Raw genomic sequence first — 23,353 nt, 5'->3', positions numbered from 1 at the left:
GATTGTCCGTTTTGTACACGAAGTGCATCCAGTTTTTGCCGTAAGCCTCTCTACTTTCTTGCACATGCTATGTGGATGAAATGATGATACCATGCCAACTTTCAAGCTTTTCAGAGTTCATTTGTAGTGCTTTTCAATTTTAGGGTCTTATAGCTGAAAAAAATCAGTAAAAGCATGAAAAATAACAAATGAAGTCAGAAAGGGTTGAAAATTGATGACGTGGCTTTGAACGGTGCATTTTGAACACAGAAAAACTATGGAGTTCAAATAAGGTCAAAAAAATGAAATCCCTTTCTAGCAGACGAGTTTCCGTATGTAACCCTGATACTTCGAAAGAGATTGTCCGTTTTGTACACGAAGTGTATCCAGTTTTTGCCGAAACATTGTCTACTTTCTTGCACATCCTATGTGGGTGAAATGATGATACCATGCCAACTTTCAACCTTTTTCAGAGTTCATTTGTAGTGCTTTTCAATTTCAGGGTCTTATAGCTGAAAAAATCAGTAAAAGCATGAAAAATAACAAATGAAGTCAGAAAGGGTTGAAAATTGATGATGTGGCTTTGAATGGTGCATTTCGAACACAGAAAAACAATGGAGTTCAAATAAGTTTGAAAAAAATGAAATCCCTTTGTAATAGACGAGTTTCCGTATGAAACCCTAATACTTCGAAAGAGATTGTCCGTTTTGTACATGAAGTGCATCCAGTTTTTGCCGTAACACTATCTACTTTCTTGCACATGCTATGTGGGTGAAATGATGATACCATGCCAACTTTCAACCTTTTCAGAGTTCATTTGTAGTGCTTTTCAATTTCAAGGTCTTATAGCTGGAAAAAATCAGTAAATGCATGAAAATTAACAAATGAAGTCAGAAAGGGTTGAAAATTGATGATGTGGCTTTGAATGGTGCATTTTGAACACAGAAAAACTATGGATTTCAAATAAGTTCAAAAAAATGAAATCCCTTTGTAACAGACGAGTTTCCGTATGAAACCCTGATACTTCAAAAGAGATTGTCCGTTTTGTACACGAAGTGCATCCAGTTTTTCCGTAACACTATCTACTTTGTTGAGAGCATGCCAACTTTTAACCTTTTCAGAGTTCATTTGAAATGCTTTTCAATTTCAGGGTCTTATAGCTCAAAATAATCAGTAAATGGATGAAAATTTAATAGCAAAAAGAATTATCATAAAATAATATAAATAAGTAATTTGAAACAAAATAATATAAATTTTAATAAAATATATAAGTAGAAACAAAACAAGATAAAATAAATAAACTTTAATAACATAAATAAAATTTATGAAACTAAAATTATCAAAGTATTTTCTGTTCAGAACATTATAAGCAGCCTCTAAAATTTATGAAACTAAAATTATATAAAATTGATGCAACTAAAATTATCAAAGTATTTTCTGTTAAAAATCATTAAAAGCAAAAATAATTTTCATAAAGAACTTTTTTTGTTACAAACTTTAATAGCAAAAAGAATTATCATAAAATAAAATAAATAAGTAATTAGAAACAAAATAAAATAAAATAAGTAAGTATTTTGTTGTAAGTAGAAACAAAACAAAAAAATAAAGCAAAAAAGAAAAAAAAAACTAGGGAAAAAATAAAAAAATTGCCACCTACTGGGCCACCACGGCGTGAATACGACTAGAAACCCATCCATGGGCCAGGATTCAGGCCCGCAGAAGGCCTAGTAGGCCCATCAGGCATAGCAGTCACAATTAGGCCCGTAAGCCTGCAATGGAGAGGAGCTCGAGAGGGGTGCAGTAGTGGGGCTTATAAACCACTGCGTGCCCCTCTCAACTAGCGAGGTGGGACTAAACTCCCACCACCACCCCGCTGTGCAAGGCCTTTGGTCCCCGTTGGTGGCACCAACCGAGACTAAAGGAGTGCATTGGTACCGGTTCGTGGCACCAACCGAAACCAATGCCCCCCTTTAGTCCCGGTTGGTGCTACCAACTGGGACCAATGACCGCCGCTTCCCGCCCTTTAGGCTGTTGAAAAGAGACCTTTGGTCCCGGTTGGTGCCATGAACCGGGACTAATGCTTCGACTATATAAGAAACACTTGTGAAATTTTTTAGTTTTCATCACCAGTTGCCCCCCCCCCCCGCTGCCGACGCCGAGCTCATCGACGCCGTCAGGCCGCTCCACCTCACCGTCGCCGCTGCCGTCGCCTCCCCGAGCCTGCGCCGTCCTCGTCGCCGGCATCCCCGAGCCCGTTGTCCTCGTCCCCGTAGCCGCGTGCCTCCCTGAGCCCACCCTCCTCGTCCCTGTCGCCGGGTGCCGCCCCGAGACCGCCGTCCCCGTCACCGCGTGCCGCCTCGAGCCGGCCGTCCTCATCGCTGGAGTCCTACCATCGCCTCCCCCCTTGCAGTGAGGCCCCCCCTTTCCCATGGTCCCGATCGAGCCGTGATCTCTGCCCCTTGCTCTCTTCCCCTGCTACATGGTCGCCGCCAGCCACGATGCATTGAAGAGCAGAAGGAGAGCAGAAGGAGAGGAGAGGAGAAGGAGTGGAGCAGTAGCAACACGCTGTCCAATTTTCTGAAATTTCTGATTTTTTTACAGATATGAACAGTGCATATAGAGGGTGTTTGATGAAATGCTAGATGACTTTGGGCATTTTGAAAATTTTAAACTATGGATCAGAATGTTTTTGGTGAAATGGGGTGTGGGTACTGTCATGAAGTTGGAGTAATTTTTCTGGTTGTTAAAGAGTTAGGAAAATTTAGAATATGCTAAATATGTCAAAAATGTTTTTTGTTCATAGAAAGTTTTTTGTTCATATATAGAAAGTTTTTATATATGACTATGGATATATGAGCAATGATGATCCATGAATGTATGCATTGATATATATGAGAAATGATGTTCATAGAATATTTACCAAGTATATATGTATTTTTGTTCATAGCATTTTTTCCATTTATATATGTATGTGGCTATAGATGGATATATATATGAGGAATGGTGATCCATGGAAAAGTTTTATATGTGCAAAAGTTGCATTTTTAGAAAAATTTTATATATCTAGCTAGGAAAGGAAGAAGAAGAAGAAAAAGAAGGAGAGGAAGAAAGGAGAAGAAGAGGAAAAATAAATAAGAAGAGGAAAAAGAAGAAAAGGAAGAGGAGAAGAAGAAAGTTATAGAGGAGAAGAAGAAAAAATAGAAAATTCTATTTTTTTTCTTCTTCTCCTCTATTCCTTTCTTCTTCTCCTCTTTTTTTCTTCTTTTTTTTCTTAGATCTTCTCCTCCATTCCTTTCTTCTTCTCCTCTTTTTTTTTCTTCTTCGTCTTCTTATTTTTTATCGGGTATGTCGTTGTCGATATACCCCCTCCCGATAACTTCGTTTAGTTTTAGGATTATTTTAGTTTATGTTTAGTTTAGGAAGAAGGAAAAGAAAAAGGAGAAGAGGAGGAGAGGAAGAAGAGGAACAAAAGGAAAAAACTATTTTTTTCTTCTTCTCCTTTTTCTTCTTCTTTTTTTCTTCGATCTTCTACTCTTTTTATTTCTTACCCCCCGGCCCTCTCGCTCGACCAAAACTCTCGAGGACACCCAAACCCTAGAAAAAATGATGTCGGTCTCCTACCCCATCCCGCCGCGCCCCTACCCGATCGACAAACTCTCTTGAGGCCGCCCAAATTTACCAAGTTAAAAGAGCGTTGTCGTCGAGGCCACCCCGAACCCTTGAAGCATTGTTGAGGCCACCCCAAACCCTTGAAGCGTTGCCGAGGCCACCCCAAACCCTAGAGAAGCGTCGAGGCCAGGCCACTAATATGATTCCTTATTGTGCTTAGCTAGCTAGTTCAACGTTTGCCACTAATATATCCATCTGTCATGTTTGAATAATAATTGCCATGTTGTAAATATTTGCAGAAACTATGGATCCGCACCCCCGAGACGAAGCAAAAGAAGCGGTGTTGGGGGAGATAACCGCACACGGAAGTGATGTCGTCTTGTCGTTTCTCAACGACACATGCACTGATGGTTTGGAAAGACAGGATGAAGAAGCAGGCTATGACGATGATCAAACAATGGAGGAGGAAGGACACCGTGATGACAGCTCCGGTGACCGAATGGAGGGGAAGGACACCATGATGACGGCTCCGGTGACTGAATGGAGGGGCAAGGACACCGTGATGACGGCCCCGGTGACTGAACGGAGTCCGGCCAGGTATATATATTAATTAATTAAGCGTGTGCTGACTATAGCTAAGTGATGCATTAATTGTTTTTGGTATGTACACATATTAACTCTCTTCTTTTTCTTCTTTTCTAGCCCTCCGGATCGAGCAACACTTCGGTAACGAGACGAGGCCCAAAGAGAAAGTTGCGCGCGGATGAAAGGTACACGATCATCGAAATTGATCACACTGGCCAACCGATTGAACCCCTCCTGACCAAGAAAAAATTTAATGCTCCGTGCGGGGTTCTAGTTAGGGACATGATCCCGATCAGCATCGAGCAATGGTCGAAGCCTAAGGACAAAGACTCTCAGGTGTCTTATGTCAGCGATAGGCAGAAAGCTAATCGTTGGACCGCGCTGCAGGAAACTTTCACCTTCCCGCCAGAGGAGGATCCGGAGAATCCAGTTAAAAGCCAATGATCAAGGCTTATGCTCTTAAGAAGATGGCTGAGCTATTCAGGAGGTGGAAGAATGAGCTGAAATCATCGTTTGTCGACCAAGACAAGACTCCAGAATTCATCGGCCGATTTGAGAAGATCAAAGATCAGTGGTGTGATGGCCTGGCTTATTAGGGATGATAGACTACTCATATCAATAAAGAATTCCTTCTTTTCCGAAAGCCCATTTGGACAGAACTCCAACATTAAGTGTGCTCAGCTTGGAGTAATTTCAGGATGGGTGATCGACCGAGAAGTTGCTCCCGGGTGCGCACGAGTGAGGACAAAATGCGCAGAAAAGACTAGTATTGATCTGTGGGGCCAGTCTAGATCCTGCCAGGTGTAACGACCACCGACGGGTGTGTTCGGGGTGTTACAAGTTGGTATCAGAGCCGACCCTCGCGGTTATACGGATGTTTGCGGATAGGTGTGTGGTCATGTTGTTCATGACGTTTGTGACCCGTCGTGGCACACGGCATGGCACATGTACTGGACTAGAAGCACAAACGTATGTGCCAAGAGGGAACATTCCTGTGGCCTGACGAGGACGTCGGTTCCTCTGAGTGGGGGTGTATGTGATGGCCTGGCTTATTAGGGATGATAGACTACTCATATCAATAAGGAATTCCTTCTTTTCCGGAAGCCCATTCGGACAGAACTCCAAAGTTAAGTGTGCTCAGCTTGGAGTAATTTCAGGATGGGTGATCGACCGGGAAGTTGCTCCCGGGTGCGCACGAGTGAGGACAAAATGCGTAGAAAAGACTAGTATTGATCTATGGGGCCAGTCTAGATCCCGCCAGGTGTAACGACCACCGATGGGTGTGTTCGGGGCGTTACAATTGGAAAATTGGACCAGACTGTTGCAGGACTTGGTTCTTCGGGGTTGGGGGAAAATTGGACCCTGTAACAGGGAAGTGCATTTGGACCAACAAGCAGCTGAACACACCCATCGAGAAGCTTCAGGAGTATATCAAAAAGGCGCAGAAAGGGACGTTCGTTCCGGACAGAGAGAACGACGAGCTCACAGAGGCCCTCGAGAATCCTAAGGACCCCGGACGGACACGAGGCACGCCAGGCTCCCTTTCGTGGAAGGCTGGATTTCCCGACGCAGGCGGTTACAAACGTCGGGAGAGGAAGAAGAAAAAGGAGATGACCCAACTATAGGAACTGCATGCAAGGGTACAAGCACTAGAGGAACGAGATGCAGTTCGCAGCACGCGACTTGCCGTAGCTACACCCGAAGCTACCCCGCCATCTCAGCGGAGAAGCAGCGTGGCTTCCATGGAGCTGCTTCAGGAGCCTGTCTTCACGGCTCCTGCTAGCTACCCCGTGGACTTAATCACAGAGTCTCAAAATTGTCACCTTATGACGCAATGGATGAAAATGAAAGTCAAGGCGGCTGTTGGCTCTGTTGCACGTCCTGAACCTGGCGCAACTTTTCACTGTCGGCCGATCCCAGAAGGATATGCTAGTGTGATGGTGGATGAAATAACAGAGGGATTTGAGGAGCTCGAGCTTGACCACCCTACCGGTGAAGGGGAGACTCGGCTAGGTTCTGCTTTGAATACTCCATGCCTATGGCGGAAGGAGCTCATCAACCTTCCGAACTGGACGCCTCCTCCTCCTCCTCCTCCTCCTCCTCCGGCGAGTCAGGGCACTCTGCCTCCTCCTCCGGCGAGTGATCAGGGCACTCAGCCTCCTTCTCCGGTGTGTGGCAGCACTTCGCCTCCTTCTCCGCCTGCACCAGCGCGCCCGAGCAGCCAGCCTACTCCTTCTCCGCCTCGTCGGCAAGGGCGGAAGAGACCCGCCGCCGCTCCGGCTGCTCCGGCGCATCATAGTCACTACAAGAAATATGTCAACTAGTGACCTTCTGTCAGTGCCCTGGAAGAATTGGTCATAGATCTATGACCATTTGAGACCAATTGGTCAAAAGTTGTTCGGGGGGCTCCAAACCCTAAACCATTGCGACCATTTTGGTCAGAAAGGTCATAATTTCCTTACACGAAATGGTCATAAAGCAAACAGCGCTAGTCCGCTGCCTTATTTCTAGTTGTTAACGACCAATATAGATGGTCATAGCCTTGTAAATTGTGGTGGGTTGCGATTACTAGGCGCCATCTCATCAGTTTTGCCTATGTGTCATGTCCATGTGTCAATTTTTGCCCTAGGTTGTGAAGCAACCTATATTTCTGTTATTCCAAAAATTCCCAAACAATTCTCATAAATTGTTTAGATCATATATTCATCAAATATGTCAAAAACCTTCCTTGCCTAGTTCAAAAATAGTTCAGCAATATTCATTTTCCTATTCTGTTCAGAGCAACACTTTGTGAAGGAAGTACCACTTTGGCATGTCCAAATACTATCCATTTTCTACAGTGCTTTTCTATGCCCAAATAACCATCCTCCACCAAATGTCAGCTCAATCCATTCATTATTTTGAGCCCAGCTTCAACATTCGTATTTATGTCCAATGTGGTACTTTGCAAAGCAAGTACCACCTAGGCTCCTCCTTTTGAGCTGAAAATTTGTGAAGGCGGTCTTCTTAGTAACTGATCATCCTCAGCCAAAACTCACGCCCATTAGCCATGTACATTTCCCGTACCGCTAATCAAACACTTGGCTGCTAACTCATGTTTGAGCATCGTTCGGCCTCCTCGTGAGAATCTTATGTTGTAATTTTTTCCTAGCACCTACCTGGGGAGTGCCCAACCCACTAGACATTCCTAGGCCACCCAGAACACATGGCAATGCCACGGTCATGCGGTGACCACGTGGCGGGCATGCGAGTTTACGCGCTCTAGAGTTGGGGCCCTCGGCCACCGCCCAAACCTCGACGTATCGCCACCAAACCATATATTTATGATTAAATAGGTACTTATGTAACTAGAAATGATTTTTGGAAAAAAATAAATAGCAAACTATGAGGCAGCTGCAGTTCAAATTTGACCCGCTTCCAGCTGAATCGGCGGAAATTTGTCTTTTTCACGACAGGTGGATCAAAACTTTTTACACCCAACCATTTTGTCAATTGTGCATTAAATATGTCCTACTCCCTCCGTTCCAAATTACTCGTCGTGGTTTTAGTTCAATTTTGAACTAAAACCACGACGAGTAATTTGGAACGGAGGGAGTAGTATTTTAGAAAATTGATTTGGTCCAATTTTGCAACAATTATTTGGGAGGTCCTTCACAAAAAAACCTCCATTTGGGCACTCGAAAAATGGAAAATGGTTTTTTCGTCCAAAGAAAATGAAAACTCCCTTAGGCAACATTGTTTGGAATTCCAATATGCACCCTTTTGCACAATATGAGATCATTTGAACAAACTATGCCATGAATGTGGCCATAAGATTGATCATTTGGCTTGAAAGCCATGAATCTTCACGCATGATAGCTCGTTTCTGAGAACACTTTTTTAAAATAATTGTCATATTACAAGTTTGTTATTTTTCCTAGGAACTTGGCCACATATAATGACACAATGCGAAGGTTTCCCAATTTATTGATTTTTTTAATTTTTATGCCCGTTTCAAAATGCGGTCAAACCGGTGAGAATGACCGTTCCTAGCTAGTGGTTGAATCTTAGAATTTTTTTGGTGTTTCTCTGATTAAATAGATACTTATGTACCTAGAAATGATTTTTGGAAAAAATAAATAGCAAACTATGAGGCAGCTGCCATTCAAATTTGACCCGCTACCAACTGAATCGACGGAAATTTGTCTTTTTCACGAGAGGTGGATCAAAACTTTTTACACCCAACCATTTTGTCAATTGTGCATTAAATATGTCCTAGTAATTTAGAAAATTGATTTGGTCCAATTTTGCAACAATTATTTAGGAGGTCCTTCACAAAAACCCTCCTTTTGGGCACTCGAAAAATGGAAAATGGTTTTTTCGTCCAAAGAAAATGAAAACTCCCTTAGGCAACATTGTTTGGAATTCCAATATGCACCCTTGTGCACAATATGAGATCATTTGAACAAACTATGCCATGAATATGGCCATAAGATTGATCATTTGGCTTGAAAGCCATGATCTTCATGCATGATAGCTCATTTCTGAGAACACTTTTTTTAAATAATTGCCGTATTACAAGTTTATTATTTTTCCTGGAAACTTGGTCACATATGATGACACGATGCGAAGGTTTTCCAATTTTTTGATTTTTTTGAAATTTTTATGCCCGTTTCAAAATGCGGTCGAAACGGCGGGCTTGACCGTTCCTAGCTAGTGGTTGAATATTGGAAATTTTTTGATGTTTCTCTGATTAAATAGATACTTATCTACCTAGAAATGATTTTTGGAAAAAATAAATAGCAAACTATGAGGCAGCTACAGTTCAAATTTGACCCGCTTCCTCCTAAATCGGCGGAAATTTGTCTTTTTCATGAGAGGTGCATCGAAACTTTTGACACCTAACCATTTGGTCAATTGTGCATTATATATGACCTAGTATTTTAGAGAATTGATTTGGTATAATTTTGCAACAAATATATGGTAAGTCCTTCACAAAAAAACTTATTTTGGGCACTCAAAACATGGAAAATTATTTTTTCATGCAAAAGAAATAAAAACTCCCTTTGTCAATGCTGTTTGTCAACCTAAGATGTAAACTTGTGCAAAATATGACATCATTTAAACAAATATTTGATAGGTCTTTCATAAAAAAACTCATTTTGAGCATTGAAAAATAAAATGAAAAATTTGTATGTAATCAATCATGACCAATTTATATGGTCAAAAAATCTTTAAATTGTTTGGTGCGCTCTGATTGGTCCATAGGCATATCACGCGGATCATGCCTCAACCACCGTTGGATGCTTCTGGATGTAACGGCAGCCCTCACCCCCTCACCCAACCGCAGTCCAACCACCCAAACCCTAACCCGCACCCGCACTCCTCCCTCACCCGCACTGCTCCTCCCTCGGCTCCTCGCCGCCGCCACCTCCTCCCCGTCCCGCAGCGGTGCCCACCGCGTCACCTGCCGACCGCCCTCGTGGGTGGTTGCGTCCGTGGCGACGACGGCGGCATCGTCGTCCCTGGAGGCCGCGGTCGGTCGTCTCCCTATCCGCCTCTCTTCCCAACGCCAGACTAGAGAAATCTGCCTTCCTCCAGAACAACCGCGGTCGGTTCCTCGCTGCCGCCGGCCCGCTGCCCCTCCCCCGCGGCGCACTCACATCTCATTTGGGATCTGGGATGGCCGCAGGGATCTGGGATGGCCGCAGCCAGATCTGGGATGGCCGCAGGCACCTCTCCCTCCTCGCAAAGGCTATAGGCTTTGCCGGTATGGGACAGGAGGATTGCTTCCTCACGTTGCTTCTGCTCGGCCATGCATGAGGAGATGCCATGGACGCCGATGTCAAGCTCCACTGCTTTGACCCCCATCCAGATCCACCCCCTTCTCTCTTCCCCTCTTCGATCTGCCCTTCTTCCATTTCCTTCCCTTAGGCATGCATTTTCTCTTGTTTTTCTTCCTCACACATGCACCTGCACCACGAACTATATGCAAGGAGAGGAGTGAGGGTGCTCCTGGGAGAAAATGGAAGAACGGGATGCACCTGAGGAGCGAGGGATTGACATCTTGGTTCCTGCTTGACCGTGTTGCCTATGGTATGCCTCTGCTACTTTCCCTCTTTACAATTGCATGCCTCTGTTTGCTGCTAAAACAACAACCTTGGCCACCAATTGTTTGTTGTTTTGTTAAAATCTTTAGATCTGTATGCCTCTATTTTAGTAATTGCTATAGTAATTGGATCAGGTTGAAGTGAAAATGGTGTTGGGGACATCAATTGGTCATTTGGGTTCTCATTTGAGTCCGTGAAATACCTGATGTATGTAGTGCATATGATATTTTCTAAACTGTATGTGCTGGATAGGTGGTTCTTATGCTGCAAGGTAATCGGGAGGCCCGCTCATCCCCCGCATATGCCGCATAAGTTAAGATGTTGCCTGCCAAGCCCACATATTATTAAGTGGGATGTACTCTAAACTTATAATCATTTAGTCTGATGTATTGCTAAAACAGTGATTTATTATACAACATGATGGTACTTTTGGATGGTAGTACGTTAATTTATTAGGATGTAATACTAATACACTGATTCATTTGACTACTAGTGTTAGATGGATTTTTAGGTTGGATGGATCACTGTACTGCTGTGCAACTTCCCCTAGCTTCACATTGCAAGCCCAATGATTCTTGTGCCTAGGATACCCACATAACACAGGTTGTTATTTTTGCTTGCTTCCATTCACCATCCAACTGGAGTTTTGCAACATGCAAATTGCATGTACGTCTGTTAGGTCAGCAGCATGCTAATTGCCTGAGCTTGAGTACCACAAATGTGAAGTTTTGACCTTCCTATTGTAATGGTTAGCGTGAAACTAGAAATTGTTTCAAAACCTACATGAAAGTTTCCTGCTTTGACACGTAGTCCTACTAGATGGTACAGTGGCTGTTGTCCAGAAAATAAATCTCTTTGGAAAATAAATATTACGAGACTACTCTAAACAATACTACTCCTTCAACTTGTACATACTCCTAGGCTGTTGTTGTACTCTTCTCCTTACCTTCACTTGTATGTGCGTGTGCTGCAGCTCATCCATGGTCTTGTTTGTCCTGCAGGTTAGTGAGCAGCATCAGGAGGAGGAGCTCAAGCACGACCACCAAGAGGCACCATCGCAGCAGCAGGTAGCATGTCCATCTCCACCTCTCTCTCCCTCTGCTCCCAATCCTTTTTATTAGAATATATTGAGTACATTCTGTCAACTTGTGTGTCAGTAAGAATGAAAACTATTTATCTAAGCTCCTGTTATTATTACCTATATATGACATTGCTACTGGATTGCCTAGCGCCCCTGTTCATGGTGGGCTAAACTTGTATTTGCTCCTGCTGCTGCGTTTTGATGATCATGAGTGTGATGCATTTTTATGATCTCCTTGTACCAGATGAGTCCGTCGATGAAGCGGCAGCGTCTCCTCTAGAGGGTGACGCTGGTGGCGGTGCCTGTGTGCGGCTTCGACTACAACCTCCTCTCCGGTGAGTCCATCTCCTACCTCTAGATCCATCTCTAAGCTGTTGTAATACCATGCTTTGTTTCATGTCGTGGCTTATTTAGTCTCTGTTTGCTGTGCCTTGTGTATTGGAGCCTAAATAGCTTCTGTTAGGGGATAATCTACTGGTTATACCAAGATTTTACATGAAATTTTGTTCTGCTTATTCTGCCAAGGTTGTTTGCAATGGATATACATATGTTACACAATTTTTGCTGCTGGCTAATCAGCTTTAGAGATGGTAACATGGTGCTGCACTCTCAGGATCATCTTATGATACACAATCAATTTTTGGTGTGCTCAAATTTTTAATTTTACTGATAAGGAAAGATCCTACCTAGTTTGCTGGCTCTCTCACTTGAGTTGGTTTAACAGTAGTGGCCTCCTGACTTGTAGTTGGGTAGGTGCCTGATGCATGTATCATGTGACATACACAGAATTAACTTTGACATAGTTGCTCTGTTACAGTAGATGGCAAGATGAATAGCTAGTGTCTGTTTAATTCAATCATGCACCTGGTAGTTTAACAGGTACTATTGATTGAATATGAATGTTATTCCTTATACTCAAATGGAACTTCAATCTGTTGTAACTTTGAATCATGCACCTTGCTCGTTTGCTGCTAAGTTTGTCATATGTGCCAATTCAATTCCCAATTTTGATGAATAGCCATATTCTGGATAAGTAGAATGATCTGGTTAATAATAATATGTAGAATGATAATATACTGGTGTATCTTTACTTTTTATTTTAAAAGTACTCTGTATTCTATCAGTGACATACCTTTTGTTCTCTTTTGAATGCTCAGATGTTTTGCATCAGCTTGTCATTGCTAAGGGAGAAGCGGGACTTGGAGAAGAAATCTTTCCATTAAGCAGATTACATGTTTGGTTGCTGTGAAGTACCAGATAGGCTAGTTCTATTTTTTTCACGATCCTGGAGTATTTCAGCAGCGCCATGCAAATGCAGTAGCGTTAGGTTTCTGATTCACCTGTTGTAAAAACTTAGAGTTAGCCGGCAGTCAGTCAGTAGTAGCTCAGCCAGCCTCAAATAGTATTGCTGGAATGAATGGTTGTAATAATAACATTGTATGTTGCTTTGAAAATGTGTCGGAACTGGGCCAGGCCCAAGATATCTTGTGGTGTGATGTGTTGTAATGTCAATGACATAATAATTGTTTTTGGATTGGATCAATTTTTTCGGAACTGGGCTAGTCCCAAGTTATATTGGACAATTATTTTTGAGGAAAAAACATGGGAGGCCCAACAAAGAAATGGCCCAGAAAAATACATGATCAAAAAGAAAATCTACTGTTAAAAGGGCTACGCAAAGAAATCAATAAGGCTGAATTGTTGGGCCAGACCCATGTAGCTAATAAAAGCACAAGAAAAAATACATTAAAAAGGCCGAATTGTTGGGCTAGGCCCATGTAGAAAACTGAATTGGACCGGGCTGATTCTTGTGCCACATCAACTTGCCACGCTGGATGCCTACGTGGTCTGGGGAGGCTGATAGTGACCAAAATTTTGGTCGAAGAACCAACGACCTTTTACATAAGGTCGTTAATTTCAGTGTACGACCGCCAGCTTTTGACCTTATGTTTTTGGTCAAAAAAAGGTCGCAAATGAAAAACAATGACCTTTCAGTGGCTAATAGTGAGGGTCACAAGCTGACGTATTTCTTGTAGTGAGTCCTCCTCCTCGTAAGCAAGGAAAGAAGACAGTCACAGCCGCTCCGTCTGCTCCGGCGTCTAGCAGTACATCTAGAGGCGGGCGGCAATACAGATTCGGTCCTTCTCTAAAGACTCCAGAGTGAAGGAAATATGCCCTAGAGGCAATAATAAAGTTATTATTTATTTCCTTATATCATGATAAATGTTTATTATTCATGCTAGAATTGTATTAATCGGAAACATAATACATGTGTGAATACATAGACAAACAGAGTGTCACTAGTATGCCTCTACTTGACTAGCTCGTTGATCAAAGATGGTTATGTTTCCTAACCATAGACATGAGTTGTCATTTGATTAACAGGATCACATCATTAGGAGAATGATGTGATTGACTTGACCCATTCCGTTAGCATAGCACTTGATCGTTTAGTTTGTTGCTATTGCTTTCTTCATGACTTATACATATTCCTATGATATGAGAGTATGCAACTCCCGTTTACCGGAGGAACACTTTGTGTACTACCAAACGTCACAACGTAACTGGGTGATTATAAAGGTGCTCTACAGGTGTCTCCGAAGGTACTTGTTGGGTTGGTGTATTTCGAGATTAGGATTTGTCACTCCGATTGTCGAAGAGGTATCTCTGGGCCCTCTCGGTAATGCACATCACTTAAGCCTTGCAAGCATTGCAACTAATGAGTTAGTTGCAGGATGATGTATTACGGAACTAGTAAAGAGACTTGCCGGTAACGAGATTGAACTAGGAATTGAGATACCGACGATCGAATCTCGGGAAAGTAACATACCGATGACAAAGGGAACAACGTATGTTGTTATGCAGTCTGACCGATAAAGATCTTCGTAGAATATGTGGGAGCCAATATGAGCATCCAGGTTCCGCTATTGGTTATTGACCGGAGACGTGTTTCGGTCATGTCTACATTGTTCTCAAACTCGTAGGGTCCGCACGCTTAAGGTTTCGATGACATTTATATTATGAGTTTATATGTTTTGATGTACCGAAGGAGTTCGGAGTCCCGGATAAGATCGGGGACATGACGAGGAGTCTCGAAATGGTCGAGACGTAAAGATCGATATATTGGACGACTATATTCGGACTTCGGAAAGGTTCCGAGTGATTCGGGTATTTTTCGGAGTACCGGAGAGTTATGGGAATTCGCCGGGGAGTATATGGGCCTTATTGGGCCATACGGGAATAGAGGAGATAGGCCAAAAGGAAGGAGGCCTGCGCCCCCCCCCCCCTCTGGTCCGAATTGGACAAGGGGTGCAACCCCCTTTCCCTTCTCCCTCTCCTCCTCTTTCCTTCACTCCTACTCCAACAAGGAAAGGAGGAGTCCTACTCCCGGTGGGAGTAGGACTCCCCCCTTGGCGCGCCCTCCTCCTAGGCCGGCCGCCTCCCTCCCTTGCTCCTTTATATACGGGGGCAGGGGGCACCCCATAGACACAACAATTGATCATTGATCTCTTAGCCGTGTGCGGTGCCCCCCTCCACCATAATCCTCGATAATATTGTAGCGGTGCTTAGGCGAAGCCCTGCGATGGTAGAACATCAAGATCATCACCACGCCGTCGTGCTGACGGAACTCTTCCCCGACATTCTGCTGGATCGGAGTCCGGGGATCGTCATCGAGCTGAACGTGTACTAGAACTCGGAGGTGACGTAGTTTCGGTGCTTGATTGGTCGGGCCGTGAAGACGTACGACTACATCAACCGCGTTGTTATAACGCTTCCGCTTCCGGCCCACGAGGGTACGTAGACAACACTCTCCCCTCTCATTGCTATGCATCACCATGATCTTGCGTGTGCGTAGGAAATTTTTGAAATTACTACGTTCCCCAACAGTGGTATCAGAGCCTAGGTTTTATGCGTTGATGTAATATGCACGAGTAGAACACAAGTGAGTTGTGGGCGATATAAGTCATACTGCTTACCAGCATGTCACACTTTGGTTCGGCGGTATTGTTGGATGAAGCGGCCCGGACCGACATTACACGTACGCTTACGCGAGACTGGTTTACCGCCATGCTATGCACACAGGTGGCTGGCGGGTGTCAGTTTCTCCAACTTTAGTTGAACCGAGTGTGGCTACGCCCGGTCCTTGCGAAGGTTAAAACAGCACCATCTTGAAAAACTATCATTGTGGTTTTGATGCGTAGGTAAGAACGGTTCTTGCTCAGCCCGTAGCAGCCACGTAAAACTTGCAACAACAAAGTAGAGGACGTCTAACTTGTTTTTGCAGGGCATGTTGTGATGTGATATGGTCAAGACATGATGCTAAATTTTATTGTATGAGATGATCATGTTTTGTAACCGAGTTATCGGCAACTGGCAGGATCCTGTTGGAAATATGCCCTAGAAGCAATAATAAATTAGTTATTATTATATTTCCTTGTTCATGATAATCGTTTATTATCCATGCTAGAATTGTATTGATGGGAAACTCAGATACATGTGTGGATACATAGACAACACCATGTCCCTAGTAAGCCTCTAGTTGACTAGCTCGTTGATCAATATATGGTTACGGTTTCCTGACCATGGACATTGGATGTCGTTGATAACGGGATCACATCATTAGGAGAATGATGTGATGGACAAGACCCAATCCTAAGCCTAGCACAAAGATCGTGTAGTTCATATGCTAAAGCTTTTCTAATGTCAAGTATCATTTCCTTAGACCATGAGATTGTGCAACTCCCGGATATAGTAGGAGTGCTTTGGGTGTGCCAAACGTCACAACGTAACTGGGTGGCTATAAAGGTACACTACAGGTATCTCCGAAAGTGTCTGTTGGGTTGGCACGAATCGAGACTGGGATTTGTCACTCCGTGTAAGCGGAGAGGTATCTCTGGGCCCACTCGGTAGGACATCATCATAATGTGCACAATGTGATCAAGGAGTTGATCACAGGATGATGTGTTACGGAACGAGTAAAGAGACTTGCCGGTAACGAGATTGAACAAGGTACAGGGATACCGACGATCGAATCTCGGGCAAGTACAATACCGCTAGACAAAGGGAATTGTATACGGGATTGATTAAGTCCTTGACATCGTGGTTCATCCGATGAGATCATCGTGGAACATGTGGGAGCCAACATGGGTATCCAGATCCCGCTGTTGGTTATTGACCGGAGAGTCGTCTCGGTCATGTCTACATGTCTCCCGAACCCGTAGGGTCTACACACTTAAGGTTCGGTGACGCTAGGGTTATAGAGATATTAGTATGCGGTAACCCGAAAGTTGTTCGAAGTCCCGGATGAGATCCCGGATGTCGCGAGGAGTTCCGGAATGGTCCGGAGGTAAAGAATTATATATAGGAAGTGCTATTTCGGCCATCGGGACAAGTTTCGGGGTCACCGGTATTGTACCGGGACCACCGGAAGGGTCCCGGGGGTCCACCGGGTGGGGCCACCTGCCCCGAGGGGCCACATGGGCTGTAGGGGGTGCGCCTTGGCCTACATGGGCCAAGGGCACCAGCCCCAAGAGGCCCATGCGCCAAGAGAAGAGAAAAAGGGGAGAGTCCTAAAAGGGGAAGGCACCTCCGAGGTGCCTTGGGGAGGATGGACTCCTCCCCCCCTTGGCCGCACCCTTCCTTGGAGGAAGGGGCAAGGGCTGCGCCTCCCCCCTCTCCCTTGGCCCTATATATAGTGGGGAAAAGGAGGAGCAACTATAGCCAAGGCCTGGCGCCTCCCTCTCCCTCCCGTGACACATCTCCCTCCTCCCGCAGCGCTTAGCGAAGCCCTGTTGGAATCCCGCTACTTCCACCACGCCGTCGTGCTGCTGGATCTCCATCAACCTCTCCCTCCTCCTTGCTGGATCAAGGCATGGGAGACGTCTCCGTTCCGTACGTGTGTTGAACGCAGAGGTGCCGTCCGTTCGGCGCTAGGATCATCGGTGATTTGAATCACGACGAGTACGAGTCCATCAACCCCGTTCTCTTGAAAGCTTCCGCGCGCGATCTACAAGGGTATGTAGATCCACTCCTCCCTCGTTGCTAGATGACTTCATAGATTGATCTTGGTGACACGTAGGAAAATTTTGAATTATTGCTACGTTCCCCAACAGATCCATATGGTTGTCGCTTTATTGTATGCAATGCAATTGCGCTGTAATGCTTTACTTTATCACTAAGTGGTAGCGATAGTCGTGGAAGCATAAGATTGGCGAGACGACAACGATGCTACGATGGTGATCAAGGTGTCGCGCCGGTGACGATGGTGATCATGATGGTGCTTCGGAGATGGAGATCACAACCACAAGATGATGATGGCCATATCATATCACTTATATTGATTGCATGTGATGTTTATCTTTTATGCATCTTATCTTGCTTTGATTGACGGTAGCATTATAAGATGATCTCTCACTAAATTTCAAGATAAAAGTGTTTTCCCTGAGTATGCACCGTTGCCAAAGTTCGCCGTGCCCAGACACCACGTGATGATCGGGTGTGATAAGCTCTACGTCCATCTACAACGGGTGCAAGCCAGTTTTGCACACGCAGAATACTCAGGTTAAACTTGACGAGCCTAGCATATGCAGATATGGCCTCGGAACACTGAGACCGAAAGGTCGAGCGTGAATCATATAGTAGATATGATCAACATAGTGATGTTCACCATTGAAAACTACTCCATTTCACGTGATGATCGGTTATGGTTTAGTTGATTTGGATCACATGATCACTTAGAAGATTAGAGGGATGTCTTTCTAAGTGGGAGTTCTTAAGTAATATGATTAATTGAACTTAAATTTATCATGAACTTAGTCCTGGTAGTATTAGCATATCTATGTTGTAGATCAATAGCTCGCGTTTAGCTCCCCTGTTTTATTTTTGATATGTTCCTAGAGAAAATTAAGTTGGAAAATGTTAGTAGCAATGACGCGGATTGGATCCGTGATCTGAGGATTATCCTCATTGCTGCACAGAAGAATTATGTCCTTAATGCACCGCTAGGTGACAGACCTATTGCAGGAGCAGATGCAGACGTTATGAACGTTTGGCTAGCTCAATATGATGACTACTTGATAGTTTAGTGCACCATGCTTAAACGGCTTAGAATCGGGACTTCAAAGACGTTTTGAACGTCATGGATCATATGGATGTTCCAGGAGTTGAAGTTAATATTTCAAGCAAATACCCGAGTTGAGAGATATGAAGTCTCCAACAAGTTCTATAGCTAAAAGATGGAGGAGAATAGCTCAAGCAGTGAGCATGTGTTCAGATTTTCTGGGTACTACAATCGCTTGAATCAAGTGGGAGTTAATCTTCCAGATAAAATAGTGATTGAAAGAATTCTCTAGTCACCATCACCAAGTTAGTAGAACTTCGTAATGAACTATAGTATGTAAGGGATGATGAAAACGATTCCTGAGCTTTTCATGATGATGAAATCGATGAAGGTAGAAATCAATAAAGAGCATCAAGTGTTGATGATTAACAAGACCACTAGTTTCAAGAAAAGGGCAAAGGGAAAGAAAAGGGAACTTCAAGAAGAACGACAAGCAAGTTGCTGCTCAAGTGAAGAAGCCCAAGTCTGGTCCTAAGCCTGAGACTAAGTGCTTCTACTGCAAAGGGACTGGTCACTAGAAGCGGAACTGCCCCAAGTATTTGGCGGATAAGAAGGATGGCAAAGTGAACAAAGGTATATTTGATATACAGATTATTGATGTGTATTTTACTAGTGTTCGTAGCAACCCCTTGGTATTTGATACTGGTTCAGTTGCTAAGAGTAGTAACTCGAAACGGGAGTTGCAGAATGAACAGAGACTAGTTAAGGGTGAAGTGACAATGTGTGTTGGAAATGGTTCCAAGATTGATATGATCATCATCGCACACTCCCTATACTTTCGGAATTAGTGTTGAACCTAAATAAGTGTTATTTGGTGTTTGCGTTGAGCATGAATATGATTTGATCATGTTTATTGCAATACAATTATTCATTTAAGTAAGAGAATAAATTTTTGTTCTACTTACATGAATAAAACCTTCTATGGTCATACACCCAATGAAAATGGTTTGTTGGATCTCGATTGTGGTGATACACATTCTCATAATATTGAAGCCAAAAGATGCAAAGTTAATAATGATAGTGCAGCTTATTTGTGGCACTGCCGTTTAGGTCATATTGGTGTAAAGCGCATGAAGAAAATCCATGCTGATGGGCTTTTGGAATCACTTGATTATGAATCAGTTGATGCTTGCGAACCGTGCCTCATGGGCAAGATGACTAAGACTCCATTCTCCGCAACAATGGAGCAAGCAACTGACTTATTGGAAATAATACATACTGAAGTATGCAATCCGATGAATGTTGAGGCTCGCGGCGGGTATCATTATTTTCTGACCTTCACAGATGATTTGAGCAGATATGGGTATATCTACTTGATGAAACATAAGTCTGAAACATTTGAAAAGTTCAAAAACTTCAGAGTGAAGTGGAAAATCATCGTGACAAGAAAATAAAGTTGCTACGATCTGATCGCAGAGACAAATATTTGAGTTACGAGTTTGGTCTTCAATTAAAAGAATGTGGAATAGTTTCACAAAATCGTGCCACCTGGAACACCACAGCATAATGGTGTGTCCGAACGTCATAACCGTACTATTATTGGATATAGTGCAATCTATGATGTTTCTTACCGATTAACCACTATAGTTTTGAGGTTATGCATTAGAGACAGCTACATTCACGTTAAATAGGGCACCATCTAAATCCGTTGAGACGACACCATATGAACTATGGTTTGGCAAGAAACCTAAGTTGTCGTTTCTTAAAGTTTGAGGTTGCAATGCTTATGTGAAAAAGTTTCAACCTGATAAGCTCAAACCCAAATCAGAGAAGTGCGTCTTCATAGGATACCCAAAAGAAAATGTTGGGTACACCTTCTATCACAGATCCGAAGGCAAGATATTCATTGCTGAGAATGGATCCTTTCTAGAGAAGGAGTTTCTCTCGAAAGAAGTGAGTGGGAGAAAAGTAGAACTTGATGAGGTAACTGTACCTGCTCCCTTATTGGAAAGTAGTTCATCACAGAATCTGTTCCTGTGACTACTACACCAATTAGTGAGGAAGCTAATGACGATGATCATGTAACTTCAGATCAAGTTACTATCGAACCTCGTAGGTAAACCAGAGTGAGATCCGCACCAGAGTGGTACGGTAATCCTGTTCTGGAGGTCATGTTACTTGACCATGACGAACCTACAAACTATGAGTAAGCGATGATGAGCCCAGATTCCGCGAAATGGCTTGAGGCCATGGAATCTGAGATGAGATCCATGTATGAGAACAAAGTATGGACTTTGATTGACTTGCCCATTGATCGGTGAACCATTGAGATTAAATGGATCTTCAAGAGGAAGACGGACGCTGGTAGTAGTGTTACTATCTACAAAGCTAGAATTGTCGCAAAAAGGTTTTCGACAAGTTCAAGGTGTTGACTACGATGAGAGTTTCTCACTCGTATCTATGCTTAAGTCTGTCCGAATCATGTTAGCAATTGCCGCATTTTATAAATCTGGCAAATGGATAAACAAAACTACATTCCTTAATGGATTTATTAAACAAGAGTTGTATATGATGCAACCAGAAGGTTTTGTCAATCCTAAAGGTACTAACAAAATATGCAAGCTCCAGCGATCCATCTATGGACTGGTGCAAGCATCTCGGAGTTGGAATATACGCTTTGATAAGTTGATCAAAGTATATAGTTTTATGCAGACTTGCAGTGAAGCCTGTATTTACAAGAAAGTGAGTGGGAGCATTACAGCATTTCTGATAAGTATATGTGAATGACATATTGTTGATCGGAGATAATGTAGAATTATTCTACAAAGCATAAAGGAATGTTTGAAAGGAGTTTTTCAAAGAAAGACCTCGGTGAAGCTGCTTACATATTGAGCATCAAGATCTATAGAGATAGATCAAGATGCTTGATAAGTTTTTCAATGAGTACATACCTTGACAAGATTTTGAAGTAGTTCAAAATGGAACAGTCAAAAAGGAGTTCTTGCCTGTGTTACAAGGTGTGAAGTTGAGTAAGACTCAAAACCCGACCACGACAGAAGATAGAGAGAGAATGAAAGTCATTCCCTATGCCTTGGCCATAGGTTCTATAAAGTATGCCATGCTGTGTACCAGACCTATTGTATACCCTGCCTTGAGTTTGGCAAGGGAGTACAATAGTGATCTAGGAGTAGATCACTGGACATTGGTCAAAATTATCCTTAGTGGAATAAGGATATGTTTCTCGATTATGGAGGTGACAAAAGGTTCGTCGTAAAGGGTTACGTCGATGCAAGTTTTGACACTGATCCAGATGACTCGAAGTCTCAATCTGGATACATATTGAAAGTGGGAGCAATTAGCTAGAGTAGCTCCATGCAGAGCATTGTTGACATAGAAATTTGCAAAATACGTACGGATCTGAATGTGGCAGACCCATTGACTAAACTTCTCTCACAAGCAAAACATGATCACACCTTAGTACTCTTTGGGTGTTAATCATATAGTGATGTGAACTAGATTATTGACTCTAGTAAACTCTTTGGGTGTTGGTCACATGTCGATGTGAACTATGGGTGTTAATCACATGGTAATGTGAACTATTGGTATTAAATCACATGGTGATGTGAACTAGATTATTGACTCTAGTGCAAGTGGGAGACTAAGGAAATATGCCCTAGAGGCAATTATAAAGTTATTATTTATTTCCTTATATCATGATAAATGTTTATTATTCATGCTAGAATTGTATTAACCGGAAACATAATACATGTGTGAATACATAAACAAACAGAGTGTCACTAGTATGCCTCTACTTGACTAGCTCGTTGATCAAAGATGGTTATGTTTCCTAACCATAGACATGAGTTGTCATTTGATAAACGGGATCACATCATTAGGAGAATGATGTGATTGACTTGACCCATTCCGTTAGCATAGCACTTGATCGTTTAGTTTGTTGCTATTGCTTTCTTCATGACTTATACATATTCCTATGACTATGAGATTATGCAACTCTCGTTTACCGGAGGAACACTTTGTGTGCTACCAAACGTCACAACGTAACTGGGTGATTATAAAGGTGCTCTACAGGTGTCTCCGAAGGTACTTGTTGGGTTGGCGTATCTCGAGATTAGGATTTGTCACTCCAATTGTCGGAGAGGTATCTCTGGGCCCTCTCGGTAATGCACATCACTTAAGCCTTGCAAGCATTGCAACTAATGAGTTAGTTGCAGGATGATGTATTACGGAACTAGTAAAGAGACTTGCCGGTAACGAGATTGAACTAGGAATTGAGATACCGACGATCGAATCTTGGGCAAGTAACATACCGATGACAAAGGGAACAACGTATGTTGTTATGCGGTCTGACCGATAAATATCTTCGTAGAATATGTGGGAGCCAATATGAGCATCCAGGTTCCGCTATTGGTTATTGACCGGAGACGTGTCTCGGTCATGTCTACATTGTTCTCGAACCCGTAGGGTCCGCACGCTTAAGATTTCGATGACAGTTATATTATGAGTTTATATGTTTTGATGTACCGAAGGAGTTCGGAGTCCCGGATAAGATCAGGGACATGACGAGGAGTCTCGAAATGGTCGAGACGTAAAGATCGATATATTGGACGACTATATTCGGACTTCGGAAAGGTTCCGAGTGATTCGGGTATTTTTCGGAGTACCGGAGAGTTACGGGAATTCGCCGGGGAGTATATGGGCCTTATTGGGCCATACGGGAATAGAGAAGATAGGCCAAAAGGAAGGAGGCCTGCGCCCCCCCCCCTCTGGTCCGAATTGGACAAGGGGTGCAGCCCCCTTTCCCTTCTCCCTCTCCTCCTCTTTCCTTCAATCCTACTCCAACAAGGAAAGGAGTCCTACTCCCGGTGGGAGTAGGACTCCCCCCTTGGCGCGCCATCCTCCTAGGCCGGCCGCCTCCCTCCCTTGCTCCTT

This window comes from Triticum urartu, chromosome 7, assembly GCF_003073215.2.
Source record: "Triticum urartu cultivar G1812 chromosome 7, Tu2.1, whole genome shotgun sequence".
Taxonomy (NCBI): Eukaryota; Viridiplantae; Streptophyta; class Magnoliopsida; order Poales; family Poaceae; genus Triticum; species Triticum urartu.
The sequence above is the reverse complement of the archived record's forward strand: the minus strand, read 5'-3'. Positions refer to the sequence as shown.